The following is a 20,009-nucleotide window of genomic DNA, read 5'->3' on the forward strand; positions in this document are numbered from 1 at the left end:
CTTAGGGAAGGCAAGAGGGCCCCCCCAGCAAGGGGACATGACCACAGCCAAGGCAGGGATTCTGGGGGTCGGTGACCGACCCATCTTCACAATGAGGAGCCCAGTGTGGGAACACCCCCAACCACTGCAAGCTCTGAGTCTTTGTGCTCCCCCAGTTTTGAGGCCAGGATGTAGACTGTGATCCTGTGTGGCCTGGGGTGAGAGACAAGACACTGCGCCTCCGTTTCCTCACCTGTGGAGGCAGACATCGCCTCGCTGGAGGGTTGTCTAAATGTGAGGTTTGGAGACAATGCCTGGCACACAGGAGGCTCTTGGTGACCACTGAGTGTCAGGATTATCACCAGTGCTTTTCCTGTTCTCACCTTCCTCATGGGGAGGAGGTGCCAGACCCTCTCCTGCATCCTCCTGCAGGCAGGGGCCAGCGGGTCCAGGATGAGCTCCCGGAGCTGCTCCTTCCTCTGCAGCTTCCACACCAGTGGGTGGATCAGACCCTTGCTGATGACACCGTGGGCCCCTGCATGACAGGAAAGGGCACTGAGGGTGGACCGGCCACACCCCCTCCCATGCTGGTTGGCCTCAGGGCTCAGGAAGGATCTTGCAGAGCAACTGGGTGGGTTTGAAAAGAGAACTTGCAAGTTCCCTGTCACCCCCCGAAGCTGCCTGGCCAGGGGCCTGAGAAGCCAGCAGGAGGCTATGGGTGAAGCCATGTCAGGGGCTGAGAGGGCAGGTGCAGAGGACCCAGGAAGGGCCAGCCTTTGGTCGCTGGCATCTCAGGGGACATCTGTCATAGCAGGGAACACTGGCCTGAGAGGCAGCAGCCACCCCTGGGAGATCCGGCAGCTCACCTGCAGGGCCCAGGCACACCAGGAGACCCTCCGATCTTCCCTACCACTGCCCCAGAGTAGAGGAGCCAAGAAAGCCCCCCGCCTTTCCCATCTGAAATATTTCAAAGGGGTTGGAGACTCATGCCTGGTCTGACCAGCCCTTGAGAAGAGCTTGGGTTTGACTCTGAGATGGAAGGCCTAGAGCGTAGGCCGGTGTCTCACACACCAAAAAGAGCTGTGCCCCAACTAAAGGTGACGGGAAGCCATAGGCTCTGCAAAGGGGTCTTGAAGGGACCTGGGGCTCTGTGGGAAGGGGGGCTCCATATGGCACAGCTGGGGTGCAGGTACTGGGAGAAGTACAATGAGGCAAGGCCCCACCATAAACAGACCCCACCTGGCTCCTCCCAGCTGGAGCTGGAAGCCTGGGAGGGAAGTGGTCGGTCCAGCCCGGAGAGCCTGTGGGGCAGGTAAGGGTGGAGAGATTTTATGGAATGTGGAGGCCTGTGGAGGAGACAAGCCCGAGGGGTGAGGAGGAACATCAACCCCTATAGGGGCCTGGGCAGACACTAGCTTTCACTAAAGAGTTACTGTTTTGTCCATCATGAACTTCTTTGAATTAAATTTTCTTTTTTTTTTTTTTTTTTTTTTTTGAGATGGGGTCTCACTCTGTCACCCAGGCTGGAGTGCAGTGGCATGAACTCAGCTCACTGTGACCTCCACCTCCCAAGTTCAAGCGATTCTTCTACCTCAGCCTCCCAAGTAGCTGGGATTACAGATGCACACCACAATGCCTGGCTAATTTTTTTATTTGTAAAGATGGCATTTCGCCATGTTGGCCAGGTTGATCTCGATCTCCTGACCTCAAGGGATCCACCCGCCCCGGCCTCCCAAAGTGCTGGGATTATAGGCATGAGCCCGTAATTAGCCCATGACCGGCCTAATTTTTATTTTTAAATATCATATTAAAATATTACTAACCTTGATTCCTGAGATCTCTGACCCCTCTTAAATTTGGCACCAAGGCCAGCATCTCACTGGCCTCCCCCCAGTCCCCTGGGTAGGGCAGGAATGGAGGCAGGAACAGGATGTCCACAGAGGATGGTGGCTGCTGTCCCCACAGGGCACCCAGGCTCCTCCTTTCTCCCCTCCTCTCCCCCTCCCGCTGAGTATGTGCCGCCTCCACGCTCTTTCGAGCACTGGGCAGGGCCACCTCCCCAAGCACCAGGTGGTGGGCTCCAGCTGATGTGGGGGCCTTCTCTGGGTCTCTGGGTCACTAGACCTTAAACCACAGTGCCCTGAGTCTCTGGCCCAGGTCTGAGGATCCTCCATGAGCTTTGGAGATGAACAAGGCCTCTGCTTTAACAGGAATAAATCCTGTTTATCAAAGCCTGTAAAGGCCAGACATTCCTTTCTGTGTTAGGGGTCCTGAAGAGTTGTTTCAGAGTGAATGAATGACTGTCACCTCCTCAGTGACCCTGCCACTCTGACAGATGAGTAGTCACTTGTCATCTTGTTCACTTGGACTTCAACAATGATGTAATTTGATTTAAAAAATCATTGTATTCATGATTTGAAATGGAAATAAAAAATACAATTACTATCATTTCAACCACTAAGCAAGTACAGAAGAAATCTATGACATTTGGGAAGAATCATCTGTGTACAGTAGCACCTTTGTCCTGATTTTAATGTGAACCACCACCAGCTGGTTTTGTCTTTTTTTTGTTTTTGTTCTTTTGTTTTTTAGATGGAGTCTTGCTCTGTCACCCAGGCTGGAGTGCAGTGGCGCGATCTCAGCTCACTACAAGCTCTGCCTCTCGGGTTCATGCGATTCTCCTGCCTCAGCCTCCCAAGTAGCTGGGACTACAGGCGCCTGCCACCACGCCTGGCTAATTTTTTGTATTTTTTAGTAGAGACAGGGTTTCACCATGTTAACCAGGATGGTCTCGATCTCCTGACCTCATGATCTGCCTGCCTTGGCCTCCCAAAGCGTTGGGATTACAGGCGTGAGCCACCGCACCCAGCCCCACTACCAGCTGTTTTAAGACTATCTCTCATTTAACTGAATAAGAGGTCAGCAGCAAGGTTATGGAGTTACCAATGTTTTTCACTGTGATTCATTTTAATGTATAATTGATTTAACCACGAATGTAAAAAGTGTGCTTTTCTCCTTTATATATTTTAATAATAAATTGGATTTTTAAAAAATGCGGCCGGGTGCAATGGAGCACACTTGTAATCCCAGCACTTTGGGAGGCCAAGATGGGCGGATCACCTGAGATCAAGAGTTCAAGACCAGCCTGGCCAACATAGTGAAACCCTGTCTCTACTAAAAATACAAAAAAAAATAAGCCAAGCATGGTGGCACTTGCCTGTAGTTCCAGCTACTCAGGGAGGCTGAGGCAGGAGAATTGCTTGAACTCAGGAGGCAGAGGTTGCAGTGAGCCAAGATTGTACCACTGCACTCCAACCTGGGCGACAGCGGGAGACTGCCTAAAAAATAAAAAAAATCATCCTGCTTTGATAAGAGATGGAAGTCTGTTCTGGACGAGGCCTGGTGCCGTCACCACTGCTCTCCCTCACACTGCAGTCCCTGGAGGGAGAGGAGGGAGTCTCCTTGGGGCCGACATGGAGTCTTTGGGGCATGAGGGAGGCTCCCCGGGGAGGATGACAGGTCTGTTCACTTGTGGACTGGACACAATTCCTTATAGGCTGCCCTCTGGATGTGAATTCTAGATCCACAGGTAATTAGCAGCAGACATTCCTCTAAGATTATGTCTGTGTATAGTTGTGTTGGTTTGAAAAGTGTTTTGGTCATTTGAGTCTTCATACTTAGTAAACAAACAAAAACTGGAAAAAAATTCTGAATTTCTAAAGTGGTCTCAGTGGTGTAGATACATTCTAACATCAACAAAGTAAGAGGCCAGCATCTGGGGGGCCAGCAGGTTTTGTCCCCCTTCCTCACCTGCCTGTGTCACTGTGAGAAGCATCACTAGTCCAGGCATACAGTAATAGCCTTGTCCTCAAGCTGGGGCCCAGAGATGTGAAGAATCCTTGCATTTTCAGAGGCATCTTTGGTTCCAAAGGAGCAGCTGGGGATACTGGAGCCCTGGTGCTTATTTGAATGTGAGAGGTAGCTCGGGAGATGCTGGGGAGGGCTCCCTGGCTTCTGCCATCTCCAGCGTGTCCCACGGTCACCAACACTGAAGCCACTGCTCAGGGTGCAGGGGAGTCTGGCAGATGCTCCCGGGGTTGCAGAGAGGGAGGGCAGCCGAGTCAGCACAGGCTGGAGAGGGAACCTGCAGACACAGTCAGTCACTGGGCTGGGTCAAGGACCAGGGTAAAGATTCTCAGGGCCAGACCCAGAAGAGGTGAAAAGAGCCTGGGGGCTGCCCTGGGTTTCTGAGGCCAGTCCCTACCTGTGCAGTGAGAGAGGGGGTATGAGGAGGAAAGGAATCCAGGCTGTGGTGGACACAGTCCCTGACCCTCACAATGGGGCTGGGCTGTCCCAGGCTTGTCTAATTTCCCTCCTGCCCCCAGGGAAAAGAGGGGGCTGTTCATGCAAATTTACTCCCCGCCTCCTGGATCCCTCAGACCCTGTGTGATAGCTGATTCGGGAGCCTGAGAGGGGACCTCAGGACAGAGGAGGCTGAGGGAGGGGCTGCTCTGAGTGCAAGCCCAGCAGCATTGTGCAGGGAGCAGCTGTTGGGAACACACACAGGACCCTGCCAGGCCTTGAAAGCACCAGGCCACTCGAACAGCTCTGACTCTGCCAACTGGAAGCCAGTGGGGCTCACACCTGTAATCCCAGCATTTTGGGAGGTCGAAGTGGGTAGATCACCTGAGGTCAGGAGTTAGAGACCAGCCTGAACAACATGGTGAAACCCCATCTCTACTGAAATACCAGAATTATCCAGGTGTGGTGGCAAGCACCTGTAATCTCAGCTACTTGGGAGACTGAGGAGAATCGCCTGAACCCAGGAGGCAGAGGTTGCAGTGAGAGGAGATTACGCCATTGCACTCCAGCCTGGGCAACAAGAGCGAAACTCCCTCTCAAAAAACAAAGGAGCTTGGCTGAGCGTGGTGGCTCACACCTGTAGTTCCAGCACTTTGGGAGGCCAAGGTGGGTGGATCACGAGGTCAGGAGTTCCAGACCAGCCTGACCAACATGGTGAAACCCCTTCTGTACTAAAAATACAAAAATTATCTGGGCTTGGTGGTGCACGCCTGTAATCCCAGCTACTCAGGAGACTGAGGCAGGAGAATCTCTTGATCTCTTGATCCTGGGAGTCTGAGGTTGCAGTGAGCCGAGATCGCACCATTGCACTCCAGCCTGCACAATAGAGTGAGACTTTCAAAAAAAAAAAAAAAGGAACTCAAAGTATCACTTGAGTACTAATCTGGTTTCCTTCATCTGTTGCAACTTGCTTGTGCACCTGGTTCAAGACCCTCTGCACTCACCTGGCCTCTCCTCCATCATGAACAGTCTCACTGCTGACTGGCATGTGTGGCCTACACAGCCACCAACCCAGTGGACACACACAGCACAGAAAATGAGGACTGGGAGAAACACAGCGTATGATTAGTGGTGGTTTTCACCAATAGGATAACTTTTCTCCAATCTTCTATAAATGATTATATTTTGACGTAGGAATACTAAATAGAATAGAATGCTTTTCCTAGAACTGATCCCTGTCCTCTCAATTAAAGTTGGCTTTCCATCAAGCACGAATCCCCTACAGCAGATGGACGCAGCAGCGGCATATGTAGACCCATGGATTTGGAAGATGTAAAGAAGATAGTGTCAATTTAGCTGGACTTCAAATAGGGCAGGAAGACAGAAGGAATGCTACGGGTGAATCACCGCATAGAGATAGAGCCATATGTAGACTATTCGTGTTACATTAGATGGCCTTTAGCTACAAGGCCAAGAACTCTGTTTCTCATTCATGTCCTGCTTTTTCTTTCCTTTTTCTCTTTTTTTGGTCACGCTGCTTCTGCCAAAGAGGATAGAACAGCAGCAGCTCTCTTCCTGCTTGACAACCAACGCCACCATTCACTCCAGCCACTGTCCAAGTCAAGTAAACTCTGCGAGTAATTCATGAGCAGCACCACCAATCTCCTGAGAGTAACTCTGTGTCCTCCTAACTCCCCAAGGCCTGTTGGAGAAGTCTTCTACTGACAGAAGAGGAGAACCCAGATTTTGCCAATAGGAGGTTGGTTGTCTTATTTGGAAATGTGGCTAAAGAAGTTGATATTCTAGGTTATCAACAATGCTCTGCAGGCTCTGGAAGCAGATGCATTCCCTCTAGGTGGTGGGGGCTTGTGTGTATGGGTCTTGGAGGGTGTCTGGGTATGAATATAAGTAGGAGAACTGTGCTCTCTGCCAAAGCTCCAGTGTCCTGGGAAAGGAGAGAGAAGCATGGCCTTGAGCACATTTCAAGCCTCCTTGCCTTACCCCAATCATGGATTCTGGGATGAGGCTTTTTCCCTAGTTCTCTCAATTTTATGAAGCCAAGAATTCCTCCTCAAAAAGACACAGTGCTTGTAATTCCAGCACTTTGGGAGGTTGAGGCAGGTGGATCACCTGAGGTCAGGAGTTGGTGACTAGTTTGGCCAACATGGCAAAACCCTATCTCTACTAAAAATACAAAATTAGCCATGTGTGGTGGTGCCTGTCTGTAATCCCAGTTACTCAGGAGGCTGAGGCAGGAGAATCGCTTGAACCCGGGAGTTGGAGGTTGTGGTGAGTCAAGATTGCGCCATTGAACTCCAGCCTGAGCGACAAGAGCAAAACTCCATCTCAAAAAACAAAACAAAACAAAAAAAACACAAAAAAACAGTCCTGCACACTTTTTTTTTTTTTTTTTTTTTACGAAGTCTCGCTCTATTGCCCAGGCTGGAGTGCAGTGGTGTAATCTTGGCTCACTGCAACCTCTGCCTCCTGGGTTCAGGCGATTCTCCTATCTCAGCCTCCTGAGTAGCTGGGATTACAGGCGAGCGTCACCACGCATGGCTAATTTTTGTATTTCTAGTAGAGATGGGGTTTCACCATGTTGGTCAGGCTGTTCTCGAACTCCTGACCTTGTGATCCACTCACCAGCCTCTCAAAGTGCTGGGATTACAGTCATAAGCCACTACCAGTCCTGCATACTTTTACTTCTTCCAAAATTAGGTTTCAGTTGATGCTATCTAAATTTATATTTAGAACTTAAATTCTAGACTATTACTCTTGGATCAAGAAGAAATAAGCGAGAAATGATACGTGATACCATGTGTTGACAGGCACATAACTTAGTCTACATTACAGAGGACACTTCTATCTTTAGAGGATGTTCATCTCTGACCAGGCAATATTAAACCATCAAGTCCAAATATAACCAGACCATTAGCCTTCCCTTTTGTTGTTGTTGTTGTTGTTGTTGTTGTTTGAGACAGAGTCTTGCTCTGTCGCCCAGGCTGGAGTGCAGTGGTGTGATCTCAGCTCACTGCAAGCTCCACCTTCAGAGTTCATGCCATTCTCCTGCCTCAGCCTCCCTAGTAGCTGGGACTACAGGTGTCTGCCACCATGCCCGGCTACTTTTTTTGTATTATTAGTAGAGACAGGGTTTCACCATGTTAGCCAGGATGGTCTTAATTTCCTGACCTCATGATCCGCCTGTCTCGGCCTCCTAAAGTGCTGGGATTACAGGCATGAGCCACCGTGCCCAGCCAGCCTTCCTTTAAACCCAGCACTTACCTATCGGAGCAGATTGCAGAGGAAAACTGGGATTATTAGGCTATATATATGTGTATATATATATATACACACACACACACGTATATATCTTTTTTTTTTTTTTTCCGGATGGAGTCTCGCTCTGTCACCCAGGCTGGAGTGCAGGGGCGCAAAATCTCAGCTCACTGCAACCTCCGTCTTCTGAGTTCAAGCGATTCTCCCTGCCTCAGCCTCCCATGTAGCTGGGATTACAGGCACGCACTACCACGCCCAGCTAATTTTTGTATTTTTTGTACACACAGGGTTTCACCATGTTGGCGCCAGGCTGGTCTTGAACTCCTGATCCCAGGTGATCCACCCGCCTCGGCCTCCCGAAGTGCTGAAATTACATGCGTGAGCCACCGTACCCATCCCCAAAATTACATTTAATCTGGGGGAAATCTCTCAGCATCTGGCCAGGGCCAGGGCAGCTGCAGCACAGTGTAGTTGCAGGGCAGGTGGGGAGGGGCACAGGCTCCAGTGCAGGATAAGCTCAGCAAAGGTATGGGGGCAATCAAATTATATTAAAATGCAATGTATTTCCACAGAACGTGAAAGAAATTTAAACCATAATGAGGGACATTTTATATTTGCATTTACTTAAAGCAACTTCCTTGACTTTTTTCCAAAGAGCTTTAGAAGCAAGGAAGAACCTATTTCAACAATAGCATCAACAGGACATGATGGAGATTCTCCTGTCCCACAGCTGAATTTCTCTGTCCCAACCTTGCGATGCTTGACCTCTTTTGTATCCTCCTAGGAAGGAAACCAGGCGCTCACTCTGACACTGTCCCTCAAGCAAACCTCTGGTTTCTACTTCTATTTTTACAGGATTTCCTGAACAGAGCACATGAAAAAATGACTTGGCTAAGTGATAAGAACTCACTTTTCACATGAAGATGTCATTTGTGATTCTAAGCCACATTATCTGAAGATAAATATTAAACCCCAATAAGAAGTTGGAGTGATTGTCCCCCAAATCTGCCTACAGGCTCCTCCTCAGTTTCCTACAGAAACTGGTGTAGTGTGTGGCTGGACCAGGGTGTCACTGCAAAGGAGGAAGCCCTACCCCACTCTCCATGCTAAAGACAGGCTGTGGAGGTTGAATTCTGAAGCCTTTCCTAGAAAAGGCTTGTGAAGGAGGGAAGTGGCGAGAGTGAAGTATCAAGACCCTACCAAATGCCACGAGGAAATAGGCCTATAAAGAGGTGACATTCATTAGTAAATGAGGTTGTAACTGACACACTAGCAGGGATTCTCAGAGTTTATCTTTTTAGAACACAATTAACATTTTCTCTGGTGCATAGGAAAGTATTTTTCCAGGTAAAATAAAGTATACCTGGCATGCAATAAATTATGCATTTAAAGCTTGCAGTTTGGACTGGGTGCAGTGGCTCATGACTGGGTGCAGTGGCTCACGCCTGTAACCACAGCACTTCGGAAGGTGGGGGCAGGTGGATCATGAGGTCAGGAATTCCAGACCAGCCTGGCCAACATAGCAAAACTCTTTCTCTACTAAAAACACAAAACTTAGCCATGATGGCATGCACCTGTAATCCCAGCTACTTGGGAGGCTGAGGCAGGAGAATCACTTGAATCCGGGAGGTGGATGTTGCAATGAGCCAAGATCATGCCATGCCATTGTACTCCAGCTTGGGCAACAGAGTGGGACTTAGTCTCAAAAAAAAAAAAAAAAAAGAAGCTTGCCATTTGTTTAAATGCCTATAATCATACTGCAATGGTGATTGGGGTTTTTTTTTTTTTTTTTTTTGAGACGGATTCTGGCTCTGTCGCCCAGGCTGGAGTGCAGTGGTGCGATCTAGGCTCACTGCAAGCTCCACCTCCCGGGTTCGAGCCATTCTCCTGCCTCAGCCTCCCGAGTAGCTGGGACTACAGGCGCCCGCCACCACACCCAGCTAATTTTTTGTATTTTTAGTAGAGACGAGGTTTCACCGTGTTAGCCAGGATGGTCTCGATCTCCTGACCTCATGATCCACCCACCTCGGCCTCCCAAAGTGCTGGCATTACAGGCGTGAGCCACTGCGCCTGGCTGGTGATTGGGTTTTTAAATTAATAATGTGGACACTGGCCCAGGGCAGTGGCTCACGTCTGTAATCCCAGCATTTTGAGAGGCCGAGGCGAGTGTATCACAAGGTCAGGCATTCGACACCAGCCTGGTCAACATGGTGAAACCCCGTCTCTACTACAAATACAAAAATTAGCCAGGCGTGGTGGTGTGTGCCTATATTCCCAGCTACTCAGGAGGCTGAGGCAGGAGAATTGCTTGAACCAGGAGGCGGAGGTTGCGGTGAGCCAAGGTTGCAAGTGCAAGCACCACTGCACACCAGACTGGGAGACAGAGCGAGACTCTCTCTCAAAAAAATAAAAAAGAACGTGGACACTGTAATTTGGGAAACATTTATCTAGGGAAACATACAAACATGTAAAAACATACATACCTACACCCATGATCGCGCCACATGAATTCATACATAGACAGCCCTTCACCCCGCCCCTGATGTGTACAACTCCTCAACACCTAAAGGGAATACAGTTTCTTCCTGAGACTACAGAATACGGCCATAGTTCTTCATCTGGCCACAATCCACCACAATCCCACAATCCCAACCCTCATACACAGAAGCAAGCTGGAATCAGAGTTTCTCTCCACACAAAATTCAGCAAGGTAGTATCACCTTTATTCTCATCTAGAGTATTCTTTAGCACGTGAGTAATTGTGGAATACTTGCCACTGTCACTGTCTGTGAAGGCCGCCTGTAGTTACAGAGAAGAAATTCCTGTGAGCATCAAAACAGACTGTGTTCTGTTCGCACAGGTCTTTTGTTCACTTGGTGATATTAGAAAACAAGATGGTAAAAAGTGGTCGAATCAAGGGAAAGCAAAAGAAAGAACTAATGTGCTCATGCTAATAGACAGGAGGGTTTTGTGGCGAATGCAACTCTCAAGTCCATCTTGGCTGGTAAAGACAAAACTTTTTCCAAGGAGAGAAATAAGCTTACTGCTGCTATCACAGTCTGTAGCTGACGTTGACACTTTGAATGAGGTCTTGAATCATACCTCAGTTGGTTATATAATCTGACTCGGAACTCCCCAACCAAGGGAAATGGATGACTCATCTATAATACCGGTGTTCAGGTTTTCATATATTGTGTCCATTGGGAAAGAAAGAGACCAAGTAACATTTCCATTTCAAATAAAGTCAGATATAATGTAGCCTCTTCCTGTGCCTGCTCATCAGGCATCTCCTCCAGGGGGCTTACACGGTGAACAGGAGGATACAGAGTGCATTGGTACCTTGCTGCTTTGGGCCATAAGGTATTCAGGGGGGCATTGCTTGATGTGAACACGGGAAGAAAGTAAAAGGCACAGGAGAGGAGCAGGACTGAAATGAGAAACAAAGCCACTGGCTGTCTAGCTAAAGGGCACCTAGCCAATGTGAAATAGTCTATATGAAAAAGATAAACAATGGGCTAGGCGTGGCGGCTCAGGCCTGTAATCCCAGCACTTTGGGAGGCCGAGGCGCGTGGATCACGAGGTCAGCAGTTCCAGACCAGCCTGGCCAGCATGGTGAAACTCTGTCTCTAGTAAAAATACAAAAATTAGCCAAGCATGGTAGTGCATGCCTGTGATCCCAGCTATTGGGGAGGCCGAGCCACAAGAATCACTTTAACCTGGGAGGCAAAGGTTGAAGTGAGCCAAGATCGTGCCACTGCACTGTACCCTGGGCAACAGAACAAGACTCCATCTCAAAAAAAGAAAATAATTAATTAAAAATAAAAACGATAAACAATGAAGACAGAGTAGAAGGACGGCTATCAGAGGCTGGGAAGGGTAGTGGGGGTATGGGGAGAAGTAAGTATGGTTAATGGGTACAAATAAATAGAATAAATGAATAAGGCCTGGTAGTTGATAGCACAATAGGGTGACTACAGTCAATAATAATGTATACACTTTAAAATAGCTGAAAGAGTGTAACTGGGTTGTTTGTAACACAAAGCATAAATGCTGGAGGGGATGGATATGGATACCTCATTTTCCAATGGTGTGTTGATGATGATGATGATGATGATGATTATTTTGAGACGGATGATTATTGTTTCTCAGCTCACTGCAACCTCTGCCTCCCGGGTTCAAGCAATTCTTCTGCCTTAACCTCCTGAGTAGCTGGGATTACAGGCATGCCCCACCACACCTGGCTAATTTCTGTATTTTTAGTAGAGACGGGGTTTCACCATATTGGCCAGGCTGGTCTTGAACTCCTGACCTTGTGATCTGCCCACGTCGGCCTCCCAAAGTGCTGGGATTACAGGCATGAGCCACCGTGCCCGGCCCATATGTGATTACTATGCATCGCATGCCTGTACCAAAACATCTTATGTAACCTATAAATACATACACTTGTATGCACAAAAACTAAAATTATAAAATTATTTAAAAATAAATAAAAGTAGAGAACGCCAACAGTGAAAAGCATGCTGTGTTTGAATGGCAGGGTCTCAGGACTTGTCCTCAGTATTGTGATGCTGAGCTGGATGGCCACTCTCTTCCTCATCCCTTCCAAGGACATCCCTTCCCCAGGATCCACGTGTGCTGCTGCTGAGTATGCCATCTCTTCTATAAGATTTTGCATGTGATTAAAAGCAACCTTTACTGGGAGACTGAACTCAATTCTAGGCAAAATATTCTACTCATTCACTTGTCTTTTGTTAAAATACTGACTTTCCCTACTATTTTAGAGATAATCACCACTAACCCTGTGATGCTATGATGTTTCTCCTTCTGGTCTTCCCTTTCTATTCGCTGTGTGTGTCCATTGAGTGGGTTACTGCTGATGCTCACTCCAGCCCCGACAGTGGGACAGTCCATGCTGGGGTTTAGCACATGGTGGGTGCTGATGCCCTCTAACCGCACTGTGCAGGAGATCTCCACCTAGGGTGACGGGCACCAGGCTAACAACAATGTTGTCCTTTGAGTTCCGATTAGGCACTTCCTTTTGTGTATGTGTGCTACTGGATTTGAGCATTTCTAAGGCCTCAGCTGTTCATGTTCTTAAATAAAAGATCTTCCTGAGACTTCCCTGCAGTTGACCAGTGTTGAGGCATGACCCCAGCAATGACGGATGTTGACCTACAGTGTTCTACACGGTGCCTCACACCTCTCACAATCTGTGAGCTGACCAGAAGCCTGTGGTCTTTCTGTGTGTGTGTGTCACATTAATGAGCATGCCAACATCTGTTGTAACAGGTACGTTTTGCTACCCTGGCTTATATGACTATGGCATAGAGCCCACCTAATAATGATGGGCAGTGTTTGGGATCTCTGTTGGCTATAATACTTCCATGGGTACGCAGAGGTGCTAGACCTCCTTGGCACGTGGACATGTCATCCCATGGCCGAGGGATTAACGCAGTTCAGTAACCCAGAGCATCAATATTGGGACTCATGCCTGGGTTCCCATTTGCCTCTTCCACTTAGGAGGTCAAGAACTTGGGCCATTCATCTCTGCACCATCTCCCTCTAAGGACTGGGGATATGAAACTAGCCTTCAGGGCCAGCTGTGGTGAGGAATGAGTGTGTTGACTGTGTAAAGTGTGTGGTGGTATTGGGATTTTTTATTTTGGAAAAGTGACATGGGTACTGTGCTGTGCATGTGGACACATACCTTCTGGAGAAATACACACACATTCACAAACACATTCACACTCATTACACATAGAATCACTCCTATGTACCTCCCAACCCTCATGTACACAATCCTTTGCCTCTAAATGACACTGATGTTTCCAGGAACACTAGTCAATGGTCACAGTTCTTTACTAGAGCATTTATTTCTCACACTGCACCCCGATCTTTGTTTCCAGCAGGAAGCTGAAACCAGGCAGGCTGTCTCCAGGCAAAGTCAAGCAAGAAAGTCCCACGTTTTCATCACTTAGATTTTGAATCAGCAAGGGATTGATCCCAGAATACCTAGCCATTGTCAATTGCCCTTGGGTCCATCTGCAAAGAGAGAAAGGAAAACACTATGAGGACCAGGTCATGGTGTGTTTGCACAGGTCTTTTGTTCACTTGCTGATTATTTTCATTCAGGAAAGACATTGCAAGTTCTTTTTGGTTGGCAACCACAGAATTCTTTTCCAAGAACTCTGATACTGAGGATAACATTTGCTACTCAGTTTGGAGCTGGTGCTGTCATGTTTGAATGCTATCATTGATCAGGCCTCAATTGGTCACAGACTTTCACTTGATATTCCCCCTCACCAAGGAAATTATATTTGTTATCTGTAAGGTACATGGTCAGATTTTCAAATCTTATTTCAATTGAAAAACTAAGAAACTGGCCAGATGCAGTGGCTCATGCCTGTAATCCCAGAACTTTGGGAGGCCGAGGCAGGTGGATCACCTGAGGTCAGTAGCTGAAGACCAGCCTGGCCAACATGGTGAAACCGCATTTCTACAAAAATACAGAAATTAGCCAGGCATGGTGGCAGGTGCCTGTAAATCCCAGCTATTCGGGAGACTGAGGCAGGAGAACCGCTTGAACCCAGGAGGCAGAAGTTGCAGTGAGCTGAGATTGCGCCACCGCACTCCAGCCTGCATGACAAAGTGAGACTTGTCTCAAAAAAAAAAAAAAAAAATTCACGAAACAGAACAAAAACTTCTCTCCTTCCTCCCCCAGTCGTCTCTAGTTTCTGTCTCTTTGAATTTGCCTATTCTAGACATCTCATGTAAGTGAAAGCATGCAATATTTGTCCTTCTCTCCTTGCCTTATTTCACTAAGCTTATTTTACAAGGTCCATCCATGTAACAGCATATATCAACATTGAATTCATTTTATGGCTGAATAGTATTCTGTTGCATAAATACACATTATTTGACTTGTCCATTTATTTGGTGATTGACACCGGGTGTCAATCAAGATTTTGTTGTTATTTCCACCCGTTAGCTACTGTGAATAATTCTGCTATGAACTTTGATATACAGATACCTGTGAGTTCCTGCCCCCCCCATATACACACACACACACACACACACACATATACATATATACACACACACCTTACAGTGGAATTACTGGGTCATATGGTAGTTTTATGCTTACAGTTTTGAGGCTCTACCAAACTCTCACACAATGGCTAAATCAGTTTTCATTTCCTCCAGCAATACATAAAGTTTTCAATTTCTTGACATCCTTGTGAACAGTTGTCATTTTACTTTTCCTTTTTCTTCACTACAACCTTCCCAGAGAGTGTGAACCTGTGTCTCACTGTTGTTTTGATACATACTTCCTCATGCCTAATGATGTTGAGTATCTTTTTTTGTACTTACTGGGTCATTTGTGTATGTATTTGGAGAAATATGTATTCAAGTCCTTTGCCTCTTTTTTTTTTTTTTTTTTTGACGGAGTCTCGCTCTGTCACCAGTCTGGAGTGCAGTGGCACGATCTTGGCTCACTGCAACCTCCGCCTTCTAGGTTCAAGCGATTCCCCTGCCTCAGCCTCCCGAGTAGCTGGGACTTACAGGCACATGCCACCGTGTCCGGCTAATTTGTTTTTTGTATTTTAGTAGAGACGGGGATTCACCATGTTGGCCAAGATGGTCTTGATCTCCTGACCTTGGGATCCACCTGCTTCAGCCTTCCAAAGTGCAGGGATGACAGGCATGAGCCACTACGCCTGGCCAGCCCTTCACCTATTTTTTAACTGGGTTGTTTGTTTTTATTGTTGAGTTATGGGGTGCTTTACATACTGCAGATATGAATTCCCTTGTCAAATATATAATTAGCAAAGGTTCTGTTCCATTGTGTAGGTTGTCTTTCTGCTTTCTTGACAGTGTCCATTGATGCACAATACTTGGCAAAAAATGTTCATCACGTGTTACAATATGTTATATGTTAACAGTTATAAAAATATAGCTAATAATTTAAAGATATTAATAATCACTTTAAATGTGCATGGTCTATATACACTAACTAAAAGATATAGACTAGAAGAGTAGATGAAAATGATATGCAAATATGTGTTCTCTACCAGAAACCCACTTCAAATATAAAGACTCAGAGCAAAAGAAGAGACATTTAAAAAGACAGACCACCAGGTGCGGTAGCTCATGCCTGTAGTCCCAGCACTTTGGGAGGCCGAGGTGGGCGTATCACCTGAGGTTGGGAGTTCAAGACCAGCCTGACCAACATGGAAAAACCCCATCTCTACTAAAAATACAAAATTAGCTGGCTACGGTGGCACATGCCTTGTAATTCCAGCTACTCAGGAGGCTGAGGCAGAAGAATCACTTGAACCTGGGAGGCGGAGGTTGTGGTGGTGAGCCGAGATTGCGCCATTGCACTACAGCCTGGGCAACAGTAGTGAAACTCCATGTCACCAAAAAAAAAAAAAAAAGACAGACCAGGCTAACATATATATTTTAAAAAGCAGAAACAGCTAAATTAATCTTAGACAAAGCAGCCTCAGAAAAAAGAAAACTATTAGGAATAAAGAAGGCATTATTTAATGATACTGGTACTGACTCTCCTAGAAGCCGTAAGAATTTTTTATGTGTACACACCTAACAAGAAGCATCAAATTACTTGAGGCAAAAAAAGTGAATAGAAATGCAAGGAGAAATAGATTAATCCACTCTTATTGTTGAAGATTTACAAAACTCTTTACCAGTAATTGACAGATCCTTCAGAAAGAAAAGAAGTAAGGATACAGTTGAAATGAAGCACTGTTATGGGTGATATTGAGTCCCCCCTCCAAAATATATGTGAGAAGTCCTAGCACCCAGAGTCACCATAGATGTAATCAGTTAAGGTGCATTCACATTGAAGTTGGGTGGACCCTTTATCCAACATACAGGTCTTCTTATAAAAAGAAAAGACAGGACCAGCCTGGCCAACATAGCGAAACCTCGTCTCCTTTAAAAATACAAAAATTACCCAGGCATAGTGGCACGCATCCGTAGTCTCAGCTACTCGGGAGACTGAGGCAGGACAATTGCTTGAACCTGGGAGGCGGAGGTTGTGGTGAGCCGAGATCGCACCTCTGCACTCCAGCCTGCGCAATGGAGCGAAGAAGAAGAAAAGACAGGTCCACATGGGAAGGATACCATGAGAATGATGGGGGCAGAAATCGAAGTGCTGCAGTTGTAAGTCAGGAAAGCCACAGGTCACCAGGAAGCCAGCAGAAGTTAGTTAGGAAGAGGAAAGGGAAGGTATCCACCTACAGGTTTCAGAGGAAGCAAGCTTATACCTTGATTTCACACTTTCAGGCTCCAGAACTGAAAGACAATAAATTTCTGTTGTTTCAAGCCAACTCAGCTGGAGCTTTGTTATGGCAACCCTGGAAAACTAATAAAAGCATAATCAATCAGGTAGACCTAATTGGCACTTATAGAAGACTTCACTCAGTGACAGATGACTACACGCTGGAGTGCAGTGGCATGATCTCGGCTCACTACAACCTCTGCCTCCCAGGTTCAAGTGATTCTCCTGCCTCAGCCTCCCAAGTGGTTGGGATAACAGGCACACACCACCATGCCCAGCTGATTTTTTTTTTTTTTTGTATTTTTAGTAGAGGTGGGGTTTCACCATGTTGGCCAGGATAGTCTCTATCTCTTGACCTCATGATTCACCCACCTTGGCCTCCCAAAGTCTTGGGATTACAGATGTGAGCCACTGCATTGGCCTACATGTGCTTCTTAAGGTCATATAAAACAGCGATCAAAATTGACAACACTGGGGCCGGGCGCGGTGGCTCAAGCCTGTAATCCCAGCACTTTGGGAGGCCGAGGCGGGCGGATCCCGAGGTCAGGAGATCGAGACCATCCTGGCTAACATGGTGAAACTCTGTCTCTACTAAAAAAATGCAAAAAATTAGCCGGGCGAGGCGGCGGGCGCCTGTAGTCCCAGCTACTCGGGAGGCTGAGGCAGGAGAATGGCGTGAACCCGGGAGGCGGAGCTTGCAGTGAGCCGAGATCGCGCCACTGCACTCCAGCCTGGGCGACTAAGCGAGACTCTGTCTCAAAAAAAAAAAAAAAAAAAAAAAATTGACAACACTGGTGCGACGTACCTGTAATCCCAGCTACTTGGGAGACTGAGGCAGGAGAATGTATTGGAGTCGGAGGTTGCAGTGAGCTGAGATCGCACCACTGCACTCCAGCCTGGCAGCAGAGCGAGACCCCTCTCAAAAAAAAAAAAAAAAGGGCCATGAAATAATACCACGACGTATTTAAATGAATAAAATTTCTAAAATTTGCTTTCACACCATTACAAAATTAAACTAGAATTAGGCCGGGCAGGGTTGTTCAAGCCTGTAATCCCAGCACTTTGGGAAGCCGAGACAGGCGGATCACGAGGTCAGGAGATCGAGACCATCCTGGCTAACACGGTGAAACCCCGTCTCTACTAAAAAATGCAAAAAAACTAGCAGGCGAGGTGGCGGGTGCCTGTAGTCCCAGCTACTCAGGAGACTGAGGCAGAAGAATGGCGGAAACCCAGGAGGCGGAGCTTGCAGTGAGCCGAGATCTGGCCACTGCACTTCAGCCTGGGCGACAGACCAAGACTCTGTTTCAAAAAAAAAAAAAAAAAATTAAACTAGAATTCGTAGAATTCAGTAATAGAAAAATAAATGGAAAACTTCCAAATATTTGGACATTAAAGCATGTGCTCTGCAAAACACATGGATCAAAGAAGGCGGCTCAACGAAGTTGTAAATATATATATATATATATTTTGAGATGGAGTTTCACTCTTGTTACCCAGGCGGGAACGCAGTGGCATGATCTTGGCTCACTGCAACCTCCACCTCCCGGGTTCAAAGCGATTCTCCCAATTCAGCCTCCTGACTAGCTGGGACTACAGGTGCACACCACCACACCTGGCTAAGTTTTGTATTTTTAGTAGAGACAGGGTTTCACCATGTTGGGGGCTGGCCTAGAACTCTTGACCTCAAGTGATCTGCCTGCCTCAGCCTCCCAAAGTGCTGGATTATAGGCATGAACCACCATACCCAGCCAAAAAAATATTTTAAACAAAATGAAATAAAAATGCCCCTTGTCAAGATCTGTGGGATGCAGTCAAAGCAAGGCTTGGAGGGAAATTTATAACACTGAATGCCATGTGATAGAAAATAAGAAAGACCTAAAGTCAATAACCTAAGCTTTAATATTAGAAAACCAGAGGAAACAGAGCAGTGTAATAGAAAGCAGACAGAAGAATAGCAAAAGTAATAATTATTGCAGAAATCAATGGAATGAAAAATCAAGAATCAACAGAGAAAATTCTCAAAACCAACAGCTATTTCTATGAATAGATTTAAAAACAATCAGTAAACCTCCAGGCAGGCTAACCGTGAAGAAAAGAAGTCACAATGTACCAATAACTAAAAGAGAAGCCATCACTTGTGGTTCCATGGGCATTGAGAAGACAATGAAGAAATACTGTGAGAAAAATCTGTGCCCACAAATTTGATAAGCTTATGAACCGATTCCTTCAAAGGCAGAAACTATAAAACTCACCTAAGGGGAAATAGATAAACTGAATAGACCTGTATTCAATTTTAGACATTGAATCAATCATTAGTAACTTAAAAAAAAAAAAAAAAAAAGCACCAGGTCAGATGGTTTTACTGGTAAATCCTACCAAATTCTTTTTTTTTTTTTTTTTGGAGACAGAGTCTTGCTATGTCACCCAGGCTGGAGTGCAGTGGCAGGAGGATCGCTTAAGCCCAGGAGATTGAGGCAGCAGTGAGCTATGATCCTGCCACTGCACTCTAGCCTGGACAACAGAATGAGACCCTGTCTCTAAAAACAAAAAGCAGTAAGAAAACAGGACCATCACTCACAGCACCTCTGCCTCTGCCCTCCCTGCTTGAATGAGGAGCAGGGCGTCTCAGCTGCTCAGAGCAGCCCTTGAATGAGCCCCAGCTATTTCTGGGGTCCTCAGACGAAACCTCCCATGGCCAAGTCAGTATGGGCCTCCTCCCCTGTTCTGGCCCCCGCTTGCAGATGCTGAGTGACAGAGGCTCAGGTTTCGGGTGTTCCTGGCAAAGCCTCACCCGCTAGGCCCCACAGCTCAGACCCAGTCCTTGGTTCACATGGCCTCACATCCCACCTCTTTTTCCCTTAAGACCGATTTTTCCTGGGAGATCACTGGATCCCTCATTCAGGTGGAGTGCTGCAGGGTGACACTTTTTCCAGGGGTGACCCAGGCCTGCAGAGTCCCAGTGTCACAGGCAGGCCTTGCCTGAGCCTCCACCTGACCCCCTGCTCCTCCTCTCCCACAGGGAATGTGACATCCTCTTCCCCGGCTACATCCACCTGCAGAGGGCCCAGCCCATCCACTGGAGACACTGGATTATGAGGTGAGCCGGGTGAGGTGCAAGAGCCCTGTCGCAGGGGAGGACCCCGGCTGC

Source organism: Theropithecus gelada, chromosome 10 (assembly GCF_003255815.1).
Source record: "Theropithecus gelada isolate Dixy chromosome 10, Tgel_1.0, whole genome shotgun sequence".
Taxonomy (NCBI): Eukaryota; Metazoa; Chordata; class Mammalia; order Primates; family Cercopithecidae; genus Theropithecus; species Theropithecus gelada.